The sequence below is a fragment of the Antechinus flavipes genome, chromosome 2 (genome assembly GCF_016432865.1).
Source record: "Antechinus flavipes isolate AdamAnt ecotype Samford, QLD, Australia chromosome 2, AdamAnt_v2, whole genome shotgun sequence".
Lineage (NCBI taxonomy): Eukaryota > Metazoa > Chordata > Mammalia > Dasyuromorphia > Dasyuridae > Antechinus > Antechinus flavipes.
The window spans coordinates 532,144,380-532,160,896 of NC_067399.1; the positions used below are offsets into that span (position 1 = coordinate 532,144,380).

At 36.7% G+C, this 16,517-nt stretch overlaps 1 protein-coding gene across 1 annotated transcript in view; it reads left to right on the forward strand.

Moving 5' to 3' along the window:
* Window positions 1-1,666: 1,666 nt before the first annotated feature.
* Window positions 1,667-16,517, forward strand: part of FAM81A (family with sequence similarity 81 member A) — a 91,195-nt gene continuing 76,344 nt past the window's right edge. The window contains exon 1 of the mRNA XM_051980747.1: window positions 1,667-1,812. The gene's annotated coding sequence lies outside the window, so the exon portion shown is untranslated. The remainder of the gene's footprint in view (window positions 1,813-16,517) is intronic.

Below are 16,517 nucleotides of genomic sequence, written 5' to 3' on the forward strand. Positions count from 1 at the left end.
ATCAACCCAAGTACTCTAGTTTCAACTTCTGCAATATCTTTTCCATTGTTATCCTTAACATTCACTTGGCTCCTTCTCTTGAAAAAGGCCTTATTAGATCTCTAGAATACTTCTGCAGCTACCTTCAAGATGGTCTTCTTGTCTCCACTGCTCAAAGTAATACCCAGGATTAAACATTTTTTGAAAAGCAATCTGGCAATATATTACATGGCCACTGCTAGTTGGAGTTAAGAAGAAATTGACATCAGCAGTTTATGTGTACCTGTTTCATCAATATTGGATTTTACAACATTTTATTTTTTATTTGTGTAACAGGAATATATCTTAAACCTGTTTTAATTCGAATTTCCTTAATTGCCAATGAGGGTATACATTTAAAAAATGGTCTTACAAGATATACCTTTCTTTTTTTAGAAACCTTTTCTAATAAACAGTATCTTGATTTTTTTGTTGTTGTTGTGGTTAGCTTGCATTCCCTGAAAACAGTACTGCAAACATTCATATGTATGGTTAATTTATTTATAAACATGGTTAATACTTAATATTACTGTTATTTTATAATAGGCATTATTATTCAATGCCAATATCATCTAAAATGGATCAATTTTCTTCAGATCCGAAGCTTTGTGAGTGGAGATGTCTTTAAAAATAACAAAAAGAAAAAAAAAAAAACAAATCTACTTCAGTTTCTTTACCTATAAAATGAGGGCTTGAACTTTTGTAAGATCTCCAGCTCTCTATCTATGATCCTATGTCCTATGATTGCTGTTTGAAAAAGATGCTGCTGATAGGTGCAATGCCAGGAACATTTTTTTCCTCCAGAATGTATGAAGTGGGTTGCTTCGTGCATCACGCTCAGAACACAAAATATAGACAGAAGTCTGGAAAGGATTTGGTAGGGGGTAGGGCCATTGGAAGGAAGCAGTCAAAAGAGAGAATGAATTTTGAAGAGAACCCAAATCCGACAGAGGTGCGAGCCGCTCCTGCTGAAGGGAGTGCAAAGTAAAGGATGCAAACTAAGTGAGGCACTGTCCAGGGAAGTAACCAACTTGAGTCTCAGCTGTGGATTGAAAGGTAATTCATGAAACCCTCCAATAAGTATTCGTACACCTTGCTCAGGTGCGACGTAAGCGGTGCAGTATACAGCAATCCTTCCTCCCACACCCTCCCCCCTGTCCCCTTCTCCCCACCCAGTGTGGCTGGTTGTTGTTGTTTTTTAAAGGGCAATAATTATTATTTTTACGGCCATGCCGCGCTGCATCCTTTTCTACGACTCATCCCGCTCCAACCCTGGGATTTATTTTCCTACGCGAGAAATCCCCGCCCCGTCAACTACTCGGAGCTCGGTGGGAAACAACAGCGACGACTAGGGGAGTTTATTTTCGGTGTGGGAACGGGAGGGAGGAGGGGCAGTGCAACCTGTCAGGGATGGGTTGGCGGGGAAAGCCTCCACTTGGGGCTGCCAAGCAACCGCGTCCAGGCAACGGGCTCCCGGAAACCGCTAGGCTCCGGCGCGCAGTGGGTCCGGGGCGGGTCTTGAGACGCCTAGGAGCTAACCCGCTGCGGGGGGGTGGGGGGTGTAGGGGGGGGTGGCACGCGGTGGATCCGAGGCTGCTAGGCTCGAGCCGATTGGCCGGCGCTTCCCGCTGCAGGGGAGGGAGGGGTGCGGTGGAGAGGGAGGGGGGGTGTCGGCGGCGAGGGGCGCGTGCTCCGCTCCTGGTTCGCCTTGGTCCGGCCGCTGCCACCGCCGCCGCCACCCAGCAGGGAGGCTGGAGGAAATGGGTAGCCGCATCCCGCCCGCCCCCAGTGCCGGTGAGTGCTGCTCCCGCCGGGACCCACCCCGGGAGGCGGGAGGGAAGGAAGGAAGGGAGGCTGCTGCTGAGACGGCGACGGCTTCGTAGTTTCCCCCTCCCTCCCAGATGGGGGGGGGGAGCCTGGGGGTGAGGGGTCGGGTATAGCTGGAGCGCGACCTTGGGCAACAGCCTGTCGAGACCCAGGGGCGGAGGGCAGCTGCCAAGAAGAGTGCATGATGTACAGAGGGGCTGAAGTTGGACCCTGAGACAACTGACATTGCACTGGGACTTGGGAGTGTGCATGCTGACAAAGCCCATATCGTGTTGCTTTTGAGTTATATTAGAGCGGGCATTGTGCCGAGACCTGGAATCTGGTTTGGCCCTTAACACTAATTTCACTGATGACTTTGGGCTATTCATTTCACTTAAAGAATAAGACAAACAAGGATTTAAATGTGTAAGGTCCCTTTGACTTCAATCCCATAATTTCTGATGGATTTCAGTTTCCTCACCTGCAGAATGAGGTTGGACTAGGTGATCTCTCATGTCACTTTTCAGACCTCAGTTTCCTCGCCTGCAAAATGAGGGAGGCCAAATTGCACTAGGTCATCTCTAAAGTCCCGGTTCTCAGTTTTCAGTTTCCTTCCAGTGTAAAAATAACTACAACTTACATCACAGGGCTGTTTTGAGGATCCAAAAGCACTTTGAAAACATTAAAGTGATGAATAATTCAATCATTATTATTCTAGCTCTACCAAACATCCTATTTTTTGTTGTTCTTAATGGGATGGGAGTTGAGAAAGAGCACATTATCTAAAGAGAAAAAAAGATTGAGAGAGAAGAGTTCATTATTTGGAAAAAAACAGATTGGAGACAAAAAGGGTTAATCATTTAATACTCGTTTTTATGGAATGGATGGGAGTACAGAGAAATGCCAGTAGTTTTTTATTTTTTTAATTCAAAGATCGTTGTGAGAGCAGTCATTTTGATATTGTCCACTTTTTGTGAGCTTTCTAGTTGTCTAAATCATCGGCAGAACTGGGAACCAGTTCTGGTTTCTGGAGTGTAAGACCTGAAAGTAACTTTGTTATTTTTCACAGGTAAAATCAAAACCCAATAGTAGATGAGTCTGGGAATGATGTGAGTCATTTCTTCATTATGTATGAGAATTTTTTTTTTTTTGGCACTCTGCTAAGTCTGTGTATGGTAATGTTAATGATTTAACATGAATAAACTAAAACTGCTAAGTTTGACAAAGGTAGATTCAGTTTAAAACTTAAAGAAATAGGTACACAGATACAATTTAGTTTTTAAAATCCAGGTTTTAGATTTTGAGTCCATATTTAACTATCTGTGAAAAGAAGTATATTTTGTTATTAGAGCCATGCTGAGGCTTTAACAAATCAGCTGCTGCCTGGGCAGTGATCAGAAGTCAAGAGAAGAAAGTATGGGAGGGTAAATGAGAGGGCTGGGGAGAGGAGAAAAAGGGAGAGGGGAAGAGAGAGAGGAAAGAGAGAGAGAGGAAAGAAAAAAGGAGGGAGAAGAGAGAAAGAGAGAGAGAGTGAGCGCAACATAGGAATTAGACTCAGCAAGATAATACTATGAACACAGAACTCATATCCACATAATTAACTCATAATGAACTTCTCATCTCAAACTTAGCAAAACAGGTAGTTCTATCCTTCCTCATTTATTCACAAAATTCTAGGGTTTATTTTTTATGACTTCTGTCTTAAGGCAGTATTATGTAGTGGAAAGAGCATTAGAAAAATTTAATTTTAGTTATGTGACTTTGTTGAACTTTTGTTACCTGTTTGTAAATTGGGAAGAATACTTTTCTTATCTACCTTACATCTTAGTGTGTGTGTAGATTTAAGGGTTCTGAAATTATGAGTTAATATCTCATCTTATCATCTTACCAAAGATGTTCATTTTAGTTCAAATACATTTTTTTAAATGTGTGACTGGGATGTGGGGAGAAGCATTCAGTATGATTACCATGATCTGGAAATATACTCTGAGCAAACATAAAAAAAAAAAATAAATCTAAAAGAGTGCCAGTTTGGAAACAAAATATTTGTCAATTTAACTATTGCAAAGAGAGGGTCTGTGTTGTGTAATTACTGAGGGGCTGGACCTTGGAGTTTGAGAGACAAAAATTCAAGTCCTTTTAACTCTGTGACTTGGAACAACTCACTCTCAGTTGTTGTTTAGGTGTGTCAGACTCTTCATGACCTCAGGTAGCACTGTACATGGACTTTTCTTGGCAAAGGTACTGAATTGGTTTGTCATTTCCAGTGGATCAAGGCAAACAAAGTTAAATCACTTACCTAAAGTCACATAGCTAGTAAGTATGTAAAGCTGAATTTTATCTCATGTCTTCTTGACTCCAAGCCCAGGACTGCATCCACTGAGCCACCCAGCTGCCCAAAACAATTTTCTGAGAATATACGTTGTATCTCTGATTAAATAGAGGAAATATCCCAGAAAGATGAATTTTCTTTTAGTCTTTGCTTTAACTTTCTTTCCTCCTCCTAAAAGCTGTTTTTTAAGTCTAGAGCACTTAGATGTCTAAATCTAGATATCTCGAAGACTAGAAAAGATGGTATCAATTTCTATGCTACTCTTCCACCTAACTTTATGACTTCAAATTTTCTTCTCTGCCCTGTCTCTTGCCATTATTCTTACTTAGTGTCTATGTTAATTACCCACCTAGCATCTGACTTCAAAGTTTTTTAACTCCGATAGTCTCCATCACTATTGAGCTTCAATTGCTTTGGCTACACCTTGGAGATTCATCTTGATACTCAGAACTGCTTTACCTCTAACCTCCCCTGTCTTCTTTTTGATCAAAATCTGGTTGACCCTTCAAGATCCACTTCTTCATGGAACTGAAATTGCTTTTAGCTTTCTTTGTGAACTCTTTTCTTTCTATTATTATTCTTCCAATCTATTAGTCCTCCTTTGCTTCCTTGATCTTCTGTCAGCATTTCCACGCCAAAAGCCAGCCCTGGATTATCTCTATTTGATTTTTCAACTCTCAAACATAAACTACCGAGCATTACTTTATAGATAAAAAATTACAGACTGGATCCCCTATAGATTCATGCTATTGTCCAATTTCAACTGGACAGTTGTTGCTATTATTTTTTTTTATTTATCTCTTATTAACTTGTAACAGAGATTGTTCCATACATTTTTATACTCCCTTTTCCCTCCAATCTGCCTCCCATCTTTCTCACACTTATAAACTTGCCTCTTACTTTACTGAGATGAAGAATATCTTGTTGAGCTCCTCCCCAAAACTCAATTGTATCTGTAATCTAATTAACTCAAGAGTTCCATCCAACATGCATTATTAAAACCCAGTCAAGTCTTCCATAAAGCGTGATGTAGGGATTTCACCTAAGGTGCTAGAGTTCTTCCTTATTTTCCCCTATAGCATATGGCTTTAGCCATCTATTGTCAAATGATGCCTTCTCTTTTTATCATACGATTCCTTAATGATATCCTTAGCCCATAGTCAATAAACATTTGTTAAATACCTATGCTGTGACAGGTATTTTGCTAAGTTTGGAAATACAAATAAGAAAAAGACAATTCTAAGGAACTTACAACTTATGGGGGAAGACAATACACAAAAGAAAACTGAAAAGGGGGAGAGATGCAGTTGGGACAACATTTTCATGGAATGAAAACCAAGCAGAGCAGCTGGTAGGAAATGAAGAGTTGACTGGAAATTCTGAGCCCTCTAAAAAGAGGATTTGGGAGGAATTTATTGCTCCTTTTGAGAGAACAAGGGACTAAGAGTATTAAGAAAGTGTTGAGTATCAAAAGCTGAGTCAGTCTTCATGGAGGTGGCATTTTAGGTGATGAGTTTATCCTGAGGAAAGCTGATGTTCCTAGATTTGAAACCAAGCTGAGCAGCTAATGGAAAATGAACATCCTTTACTCCAATTCTTTAGAATTCTTTGTTGATTATAGGCTTATGCCTACCACATCATCGCTGTTATGTGATACTTATTTTCAGTTTTTGACAGATATTCCAGGTTTCATTGAATACATCAATACTGGCAAAAGATTTGAATTGAAGATTATATATAGACTTTTACTGTTATGAGGAGTTTGGGGTCAGTAAAAATGCTTTGCAATTTACTCAAAAAAATCTAGCCTACCTTCCTTTTCCTTTTCAACTCTGTGTCCAGCTTATTTTCCATCTGTACAGTGTGCTCTATATGTATGCATTTTTAGACAAGAGGGTCTGCTCAGACACATGTTGAAATCTGGGCAAGAGACATTACCTAACCATTTCATCAACTCCTTTGAGCTCTTCATCATTTCAGAATTTCTCTGTATTATCACTGTCACTCAACTTTTCTTACTTACTCAATATAGAGGAAAAGGATTTCCGTTAGCCTTTTTAAGACTAAGTTCTCTGTAAATGCTCTTAATCATAATCTATTCTGCAACTTTGGGAACATTGTTATCAGTTATTTCCTTTTTCTCTGCTGCCCTTATATTCTCTATTGAGTCTTTCCTCACTGTCTGGAAAATATGTTTTATCTCCCTTATTTTGAGAAGGAGAAGCAGTATCTTTCTACCCATGGAACAATTTATTCTGTGCTGAACTAAATATTTATCCTTAGGTGTCTTAGTAATTGGGTTTTGTTAGTTAGTTAGCTAAAATTAATTAATTACTTGGTGACCAGTCCTCTAGATTGGAGCATTGATGACACTCTGAAGTTAGCTAGGCTTATTTCTGGATGAAAACATAAAACTCCTTATTGGGCTGTATCTAGTGCCTTCCCAGATTAGTAACAAAAAGCAACCTGAGGTCAAGGATTGCCTTACTTTTTTATTTGGGTCTACTGCAAGATAGAACAGTCCCTGGCTTATAGTAAAGTATTTAATAAGTAAACACTTGTTTACTGATGGACTTGCCAGAGCACTATCCGAAAAGTCTTTGAGAAACTATTTATACACCAGGATGGGGCCTTAGAATAGTGATAACAAAACTTCAGCTTAGGAAAGTTGAACCAAAGTATTGATAAGCCATTTTTAACACAATTGTGTTCTTACTATGAAGCACTGAGTTTAGAATAATTTTTAAAAACATTTTTAGTTTAGTAATATGAATGATGTTTTCCTTTTCCCTTTTTTTTTTAACATGTTCTCTTTATATATAATAGTTAGTGAAAAAATTCCCCCAAAACAAAAACTCAGACTGCCTGACATCAGAGTTAAAAACCACTGTAGGAATTTTTAAAAATAGCTGGCTATGACAAGAACAATTTAATTTCAGTTAACATTTACCTTAAAGTCTATTACTGATCTCTTTGTGTCTTTCCTTTTTCTCCCCCCTCTGACTGACTCTCACCTTTCCCTGGTCTTTTTTGTCTTTCCTCTTTTTCTTAATTTCCTTTTTTTATCTTTCTCTTATCTCCTTTTCTTCCATTTTCTTCTAAATTGGCATGTGTATTAAATAAAGTTTTATGTCTATTTCATGTTTTTTCATCTAAAATGAGTTGAATTTGTTTTCCTCTCTGATCTTTTTCCTCCACAGTCCTAAACTAAAATAAGTTGTTGTTTGTATGTGGCCAGCAGTCCTTCTCTTTCCTTTGCTGTCTTCCCTACCCCCAATCAGAGGGTGCTTGATTTAAAAAAAATAAGTTTATTTGTCATCTAAATTGTTTAAATGAACATTTCTTGTATCTTTGAGTATATAAAAAATAAAGCAAATATAAATAAAATGTTACAAAAAAGAATGTTCATTCTTTATTTAATAGAAATTTTTATATAATGCCATATAATCAGATCTTGGTAAAAAAATGCCAAGATAGAAATTTTCAGTGTTTCTCAGAATGTTTTTTGTTCTTGTTATGTAGTGGTCAGCTTTGTTTTTTCAAGGAATACTTTGGTGGGAGATTATTTTCTGAATAAGGTAGTTAGAGAAGTTAAATGGGAGAGCCTGCTCTGTTGCTTAGTGTAGCTTCTAAAAAAATATGTTTATGTGGGAGAGAATGTGTGGGGGGTTGATTTCACATTATGGGATTCTTAAAATTGTTTAACTGGGAAGATGTTATTCAGACACTCCTAGTGCCTTAAGCTTGTTTGTTGTTGATTTCATTTTTTTTCTTTTTAAATTATTAATTATGATCCTTCTCCTGCTCTCTCCCAAATGGTTATAAAATTAATTTACCAAATCCAAGTGATTACTTCAGATAAAGACATTCACTGTCATAAAATTTGAGGCTTTTTGGTGTTGGAAGGAATCTTAGAGATCATATCATCCAACTCTCATTCTAAAGATGATTAAATTAATAGATGAATTTTTTTGTGATATAGTTTAACATAAAGACAAAACTCATAAAAAATGTACCTTGTTGCACAGGGTATATTTTTATGACTTTTGTCTTTATGTACTCTCTGCAACAATAAACAAAAGCATAATTCTCTATTGAAAAAGATTGAGGTTGTACAAAAATGCTTGCTCCTTAATATCTTAGGATGTGCACATTAGTTTTTGAAAAATGTTTTTCTATTTTTGCTGTTGTATTTGGCAGATTCCTTAACATTTGGGAATTTTTTCAAATGTTAGAAAGAAAACCTGCCAAATATAGTTGCTGCATTTTTTAAAAAAGCAATCCACCCTAAAAAGTAATATTCAGATTTTTTTTTTCTACTAAAGGGCCAGTTGGAATAGTCTGCCAAACTTACAGGTGGAATGGCAATGTCTATTGGCAAAGGAAATATCACTCAAAGAAAAGGAAGAAAACATTTGAAACTATAGATTTCAAGACTCAAAAATCACATCAACAGCTATTTATTATGTATTTATAAATAGAGCACAGCAAAGCATCATCGAAGATTCAAGACATAAAGACATTTCTGCATCATGGATCAGCTTATAATCTATATGGGAAGTTAAAATAAAAGATTTTTATTAAAATTTTTTATTTAAAAAACTTTTTCATAAATATAAGACAAAATCAAATGCAGTTAATTTTTAAAAAGTTGAGCCAGGGGTTTTGGTGAATTGTAAGCTCAGTATGGAACAATAGTGAAAGCTGATAGCAACTCCCTCCCTTCCTCTCCCCACCACAAAAAAAGCTAATGTGCTTGCATTTATAATAGTATGGTCAGACTACATTTGGAATGCTATGTTCCATTCAAGATGCTATGTATTAGAAAGAATGTTGGTGACCTGGAATACATTCAGAAGAAGGTGTTCAGGATGAGAAATTTTGAAATATTACCATATGAAATCAGTTGGAGATGTTTAGAGTAGAGAAGACTTAGAGCAAAGTCATTGTCTTCAGATGATTGGAGTGTGGTTAGAAAGAAGAAGGTTTAAACTTATTTTTCTTCCTTCAGTAGGCAAAACTAAGACCATTTGTTAGAAACTACAGAGAGGCAAACATTTCAACTTAATATTTTTTTCCGATTACTCTATAGAGACGTCCAAAAATGGAATAGGTTATCTTATAAGTTAATGGACTCTGTCACAGAGGGTCTTCAAAAGGGGATAAAGATTCTCCACATGGGGTGGTCACAGAGAGGACTCATGTTTCAGATAAGGAGCTTGTGTGTCCCATGATTTTTGGCTTTGTCATGGGGAAAATAGGGAAAACTGCAGGAAGTATTGCCAGTGGCATATCTGTTACTGCACCAGTTTTAGGAGAGCAAGCGTTTTCCTACAACTTTAGTCTTTTCTGTAGCCAGTTATGCCTTTGTTTACACAAAAGCATTATTGTCCATCCTATTTTACTCTGTGCCAAAAAATTCCAGCATCTCGTAGCAGATCTCTTTGCCGGAACTTGTCCTAGTATATATATGATATAGTGTAAAACAGGCATAGATAGGGTAATCAGACTTGGCACAACTGCAGTACTGCCACAAAGAGTTTCTTTTACAATCAACTAACTGTACAGCTAGTAGAAGAAGACCTGGGCCTGGGCCTGGCCTCTCCCTGTTCCATGCTGCCTATAAGTTTCTTAGAGTTGGTGAGAAGTTTATTGGCAGTTTATTGCCTTCTTGTTCTCCCAGCCCATCTGCCCTGCCTTCTTACAAGATCATGAAGTGACTTGCTCCAGATCCAGGTAGTAAATGCCAGGGCTTCAACCTAGGTTCTTCCATTCCAGACCATTTCTCGGGTGATTACTTTGCATGCTATGTACCAGGCACTATGCTGAAAACAAAACAAAGCAAAAAAATCAAATAGTCTGTACTTTTAGGGAGATTAACTTTTTTTGGGGAAATATATGCTCATTTAAATAGATAACAAAATAAACATAAGATAATTATGGGGGGGTGGGGTAATAGTAATTCAGTTGAGGAAAGGAACAGGACAGGCTTCAAGGTAGTTATAGCTCACCTTGAAATCATTGCGGTTTGAGGGAAACTAAGGATGGGATTTTCATCAGAGGTGATGAGGAGGAGGGAATACAATACAGGAAGGGAGAGGGGATAGCCTTTGCTGAGGCAGGGATTTAGGGAATAGAATATTGTATGAGTCTGAGGAATAGCAAGTAGGCTAATTTGGCTAGATGATAGAATGTATGAAAGGGAACAACACGTACTAAATCTAGAAAGAAAGATTGGAGTCAGATGGTAAAGAACTTTAAATGCTAGACAGAGGAATTGGTATGTAATCCTTCAAGTGACAGATCCACTTTAGCTTCTTGAGCAAAGATGACACGATCAGACTCATTGTTTAGGAATATCCCTGTTAGCTATGTGACATGTAAACTGGAGAAGAGAAGGGTTCAAAGTTAGAAAATTTTGACAATAGATCTTGAAAAACTTAGAAAAATAGGAGATTGTTTTAATAGGCCAGGTAAAAAGGGTGATGAAGGCCTGTAAAAAGTGAAGGATGAATCTTAGGTTGCAAACCCATGTGACTAGAAGAATGGTAGTCTCCTTGACAGAAATAAGGAAATTCAGAAGAAAGGGTTTGAAAAAGATAATGAGTTCTGTTTTGCCTATGTGCAGTTTGAGATGATTATGAGATGGTAAATTGAAAATATCCAATAATGAGATGGGACTGAATCTCAGCAAAGAGAGTAGAGTTGGATAAATAGATCTAGAAATATTCATAGAGATGATAATTGAATACATAGGAGCTGATTAAATTCCTAAGAGTTGTGAGAGTAGTGCTCAGGACAGAACCACGAGAACATACTTATAGTTAAAAGGTTGGGACATGGTTTTTAATTCAGGAAAGAAGACCCAAATCAGCTGTGTAGATAAGAGGGGAGCACCAAGGGGAGAAGTGTCATAAAAATCCAAAGCAGAGTATATCCATGAAGAGAGGGTAAAATACTATTAAATGATCAAGAGAAATGAGAATTGAGAAAGGGCCCTTAGGTTTGGAATTCAAAAACCATTGGTACTTTGGGAGAAGGCAGTTTCAGATGAGTAATAAAGAAACCACTTTGTAAAGGGTTATGGAGTGAAATTAGAGGAAGTAGAGGCAAAGTGTGTAGATAATTGTGGAAGGGAGGAGAGAGACACAATGACTTGAATGGATTGTAGGGTCAAATAAATTTTTTTTTAAAGGATAGGGAAGACCTGGGCATCTTAGTGGGTAGTAGGGAAGGAATAAGTAGAGGGAGAGAGAAATTAGGGAGTAGGGGTGATTGTGGAAGCAATATGCTGGAGGCAGTGGGAGATGGGATCAAGGCTAAAGGAATGAGTTTTGCTTTTCTTAGCGATTAGAATAAAGGAGGACAGAATTTTTTTAAAGGAATTTTGAGATTTAGACTAGTAAGAGAAGTGGGAACTCAAGGCAAATGACATGTTTTCTCAATAAAATATGAGTTAAGGACTTGTTGAGAAGGTAGCGGTGATTTGAGATACTTGAGCAAGTAGGAGAATTAGGAAGAGTAAACAGTTAAATTTTAAAGTAATTTTAAAATAAAAAACTAAAATTTAATATTTTGAACTTTTATTTTTTCAATTAGCAAGCATTTGTTTTTATCTATATCCTTCCTGACATCTCCTTCTTTCCACCTTGACTGAAAAAAGAATAAAAACAAAACTTTTATAACAATATACTTAGTAAAACAAAACAATCTTAGGTTAGCCTTAATGTACAATCATATTCTATTGCATTCGTATACCATAATTTGTTTAGTTATTCTCTAATTAATTGGTACTGCCTCCTCTTTCAGAACTTTACTATTATAAAAAACTGTTCCCATTTTTTTGGGGGGACATTTACATATAGATCTTTTCCCTCTTTTATTCATCTCTTTGGGATGTGAGTAGAGGTATTTCTAGGGCAAAGTATATACAGTTTTGTGACTTTGAAGGTATAGTTGCAAATTGCTTTCTAGAATGCTGATATCAATTCATAACTATTAATAGTACATTAATGGACCTGTTTTTGTGACGTACCTTTGATATTTGTTGTTTTTTTGTTCCTTTTTTTTTATATCATCTTTGCCAATTACCTCAATATGAAGCTTAAATCTAGTTATTTCTTTCATTATTAATGATTTGGAACTAACATAACCCCAACATAACTGGTAGTAGTTTGGATTTCTTCTTTTGAAATGCCTGTTTATATTCTTTGACTCCTTATTACTTGGGGAATGGCTGTTGTCCTTATAAATTTGAATCAGTTACTTCATTTTAGGAATGGGAAGAAGTAAGCTTTCATAGCAAAATAAGCCATGGACTTTTAGGTTATTGCCCTCTGAAGATTGTTATTGCCATATTATAATTTACAACTATGCCTGAATGGTTAATATTGAATCACAAAATCCAATTAACTAGAATCTCATTCACTGAGCTTCTTGGGTAACTATATTTTATTATACTAAGTTGTGATGTGTGTGTGCTTGGGGGTGTGTATAGGGGTATCCTTCAAAATTAAGTGACTTGCCCAGGATCACACAACGAGTGAGGGTGAGTTATGCTTTTAATCCAGGATTTCTCATTTTTAGGTATATGTATGGGTTGGAAAAGATAAATGTTATTGATTTTTAAATATCCAAATTCAATTTAGAATAAATTTGACTAAAAGAGTAAGACTTTTTCTATGCCTTACAGAAAAACTAGAGAGCTGTTTTAAGACTTTAACTCAAATTCTGTTAAAATTTTGTTTGAGTTTATCTTGTCATCATTTCTTAATTTAGAAATATCTAAAATTATGTTAGCTGGATTATGGCCTATATCAGTATATTTTCATGAAATGGAGGAGTAGGAACAAGCACTTCTTAAGCACCTGTAATGTGATAAATTCTGTATTAAGTGTTAAAGACCATGCCTAAGTGTGAAGGGGCGGGTCAATTCTCTGAAAGCCTCCACATCTGTGAATTATAACACACTTGAAGGAATTGCAACTCAGCCTTTACTGACTCAGATGTTGATTGTGGATTGTGAATGAAATAAATTTTAGACAAGAAGGAAGAGGAGAATCAGAAAATGCAACTGCCTCTCAGTCTCTTTGTATCATTATCATCCTCTCACATGAAGGGATCTATTCTGCTGGACAGAAGTAGATCCCTAGCAGCCACTAGTAGGTTGCTCTCATAACAATTAAGTACTTTAGAAATGTCTCATTTAATTCTTTAATACTAGTTTGCTGACAATGCCTTACATTTATGATTCTATTATGATTAGTCTATTTTTAAAAAAGTAATTAAAACTTTGAAACCAAGAATAGAACCATTATCTAACAGAGAATGTTTGCAAGAAGGTGTTTCTAGGTAGCCTAATGCTTTGTATCATTCTGAAGGACCATTTTATTGCCATCATAGAGAGCAGATTAACTGCTGAATTGCTCACATTATATGAAGGTGGGCTTCCTATTTAATCTCTTGAACATTGGCTGTTGGGTCTTGCCTTGTATATTTATATTCAGCCCCCTCCTCTAGGAGAATTTCATTACAATTCCAATTGTAATTGGAATTACATTCCAACAAATGTTTAAAGATTCTTTTTTTCCCTGAGGCAATTTTGGTCACACAGCTAGGAAGTGTTAAGTGTCTGAGACCACATTTGAACTGAGGTTCTCCTGACTTCAGGGCTGGTGCTCTATCCACTGCACCACCTAGCTGCCCCTATTTAAAGATCCTTAACTGGAAGGAAGTCAATATCAACTGTCCCTGTCTGGCCCACCCATTTTTTCAACTTTTTAACAAGACTAATTGACCAATATCTACCTTATCCTTGCTGTTACCAACCACAATATGTCTTCATTTTGATCCTTATGAACCTGCTGATCCTAATCTATATAATGCCATTAGACCAGAGAGTCTTGGAGGAGAAAGGGAGGTTGGGGACCTTGCACAGCCCTCCTTCACTTAATTCTGACTTACTTGCATGTCATGGTATTGCCGCTCTGATGTCATGATCCTCTTTGAGAGCAAAGAACATAATTCACCTTTGTGAGTAGAGCTGCCCCATTGGGGAATCAATTGAACTGATCAGCAGAGCAACACAGTTTTTTTTTCCTCTCTTACCCCTCTCTTCTCCCCAAGAGAGCAAACAATCTGATATAAATGAAATATGTGCAATCCTTTTATTTTTATTTTATTTATTTATTTATTTTAATTTTTTATTTAATAATTACTTTATATTGACACTCGTTTCTGTTCCGATTTTTTTCCCCCCTCCCTCCCTCCACCCCCTCCCCTAGATGGCAAGCAGTCCTTTATATGTTGGATATGTTGCAGTATATCCTAGATACAATATATGTTTGCAGAACCGAACAGTACTCTTGTTGCATAGGGAGAATTGGATTCAGAAGGTATAAATAACCCGGGAAGAAAAACAAAAATGCAGATAGTTCACATTCGTTTCCCAGTGTTCTTTCTTTGGGTGTAGCTGCTTTTGTCCGTCATTTATCAATTGAAACTCAGGTCTCTTTATCAAAGAAATCCACTTCCATCAAAATATGTCCTCATACAATATCGTTGTCGAAGTGTATAATGATCTCCTGGTTCTTGTGCAATCCTTTTAAATGTATTTCCATATGTCATGTTATACAAGAAAAATCAGACCAAAAGGATGAAAAACAACAAAAAAGATGAAAATTCTATGCTTTGATTCACATTCATTCTCTGTAGTTCTTTATCTGGATGTGATTAGCATTTTCCATCTGAAGTCTATTGAAATTGCCTTGAACCACTGCATTGTTGAGAAGAGTCAAGTCCATCACAGATAATCATCATATATAGACTTCTGACCTTCTGGCATCTTTCTGACATTGATTAGCCAACAATAGGTCCCAGGCTAAGCCTTTACTGGTTGTTGTTTAGGTCTCTGTGGACTCAGAATGAATGTAAATAGCATTTTTTTTTTTTTTTTGTTTTAGCCAGAAATCCTGAGGGTCTTTCCTTCTCAAATTAGATTTTTTTTTGGTCTGGGAAAAAGAGGCTCTTCTTTGTCTCAGTTTTTACTTAGCCTTAATTATTGAATGGGTGTTGGCTTGGTCAAACTGAGATTCGTTAAAGACTTTAGCTTAAAAAGACCAAGTCTTCTGCTGCATCCAAGGTCATCCATGAATCTCTATCTTGCTACTAAATCCAGAAGCTGGATTCTGGGCAAAATTCTGGGTAGCTTAGTCAAGCAGAGGTATTCCCATCCTCTAGTATGGAGCCATAATCTTGCTGAAGCCTATGGTATCCTATCTTAGATTTAGTTCCCTTATTATTCCTTATTTACAAAAAATTAAAAATATATGCTTTAATTATTTATTATTCAATTGTAGCTGACTCAGTAATTTACTTTTAAATATCTTATACTTTTGTCACTGTTTATTCTTTGTTTTAGAAAGATTAACATTAAAGTTCTATAAGCACTTCTCTACATATGTATTTAATTTTTTTAATATTTTATTTAATTTTATTTAATAATAACTTTATATTGACAGAATCCATGCCAGGGTAATTTTTTTACAACATTATCCCTTGCCTTCGCTTCTGTTCCAATTTTTCCCCTCCTTCCCTCCACCCCCTCCCCTAGATGGCAAGCAGGCCTATATATGTTAGATATGTTGCAGTATATCCTAGCATATGTAGTTAGTTAAATTTTTTTTTGTTTATTTGTTTTGGCAGAGGCAATTGTGGTTAAATGACTTGCCCAGGGTCACAACTAGGAAGTATTAAATGTCTGAGTCCTGATTTGAACTCAGATCCTCCTTACTTCAGGGCTGATGACCTATCTAGCACCATCTAGCTATCCCAAAACTTTTTTTTTTAAGGACACAATTTCTTTTTTGTCATATCAAACATCCCACTAACTTTTCCATAAAAAAGCTAAGTAAGCCATCTAATATTAGTCTTTGTCCTTGACAGCAGTGGGATTTTCTGAAGTTAATGGAAAGGAAAGTAGATAACGTATTTTAACATTAATCACCTGGAACCAACATTGGATGGCCTGAATTTTATTGTCTTTTAGTTTTATCTTAATTTATGTGATCAGAACAGTTAGGTAGTATAGTTGATAGAGCACCTCCTGAAGTCAGGAGGATCTGAGCTCAAATTTGGTCTCAGACACTTAATACTTCCTAGCTGGGTAATCCAGGGCAAGTCATTTAATCCCAATTGCCTCAGCCAAAAAAAAAAAAAAAACAAAAAAAAAACTTAATTTACATGATCACAGTCCTTGTATATAGCATTCTTTTGGTATTACCTTATTTACTTTGCATCAGTTCATATAGATCTTCCCATGTTTTTTTCATTCTTTATGTTTTTGTTTCTTATGACCAGAAAT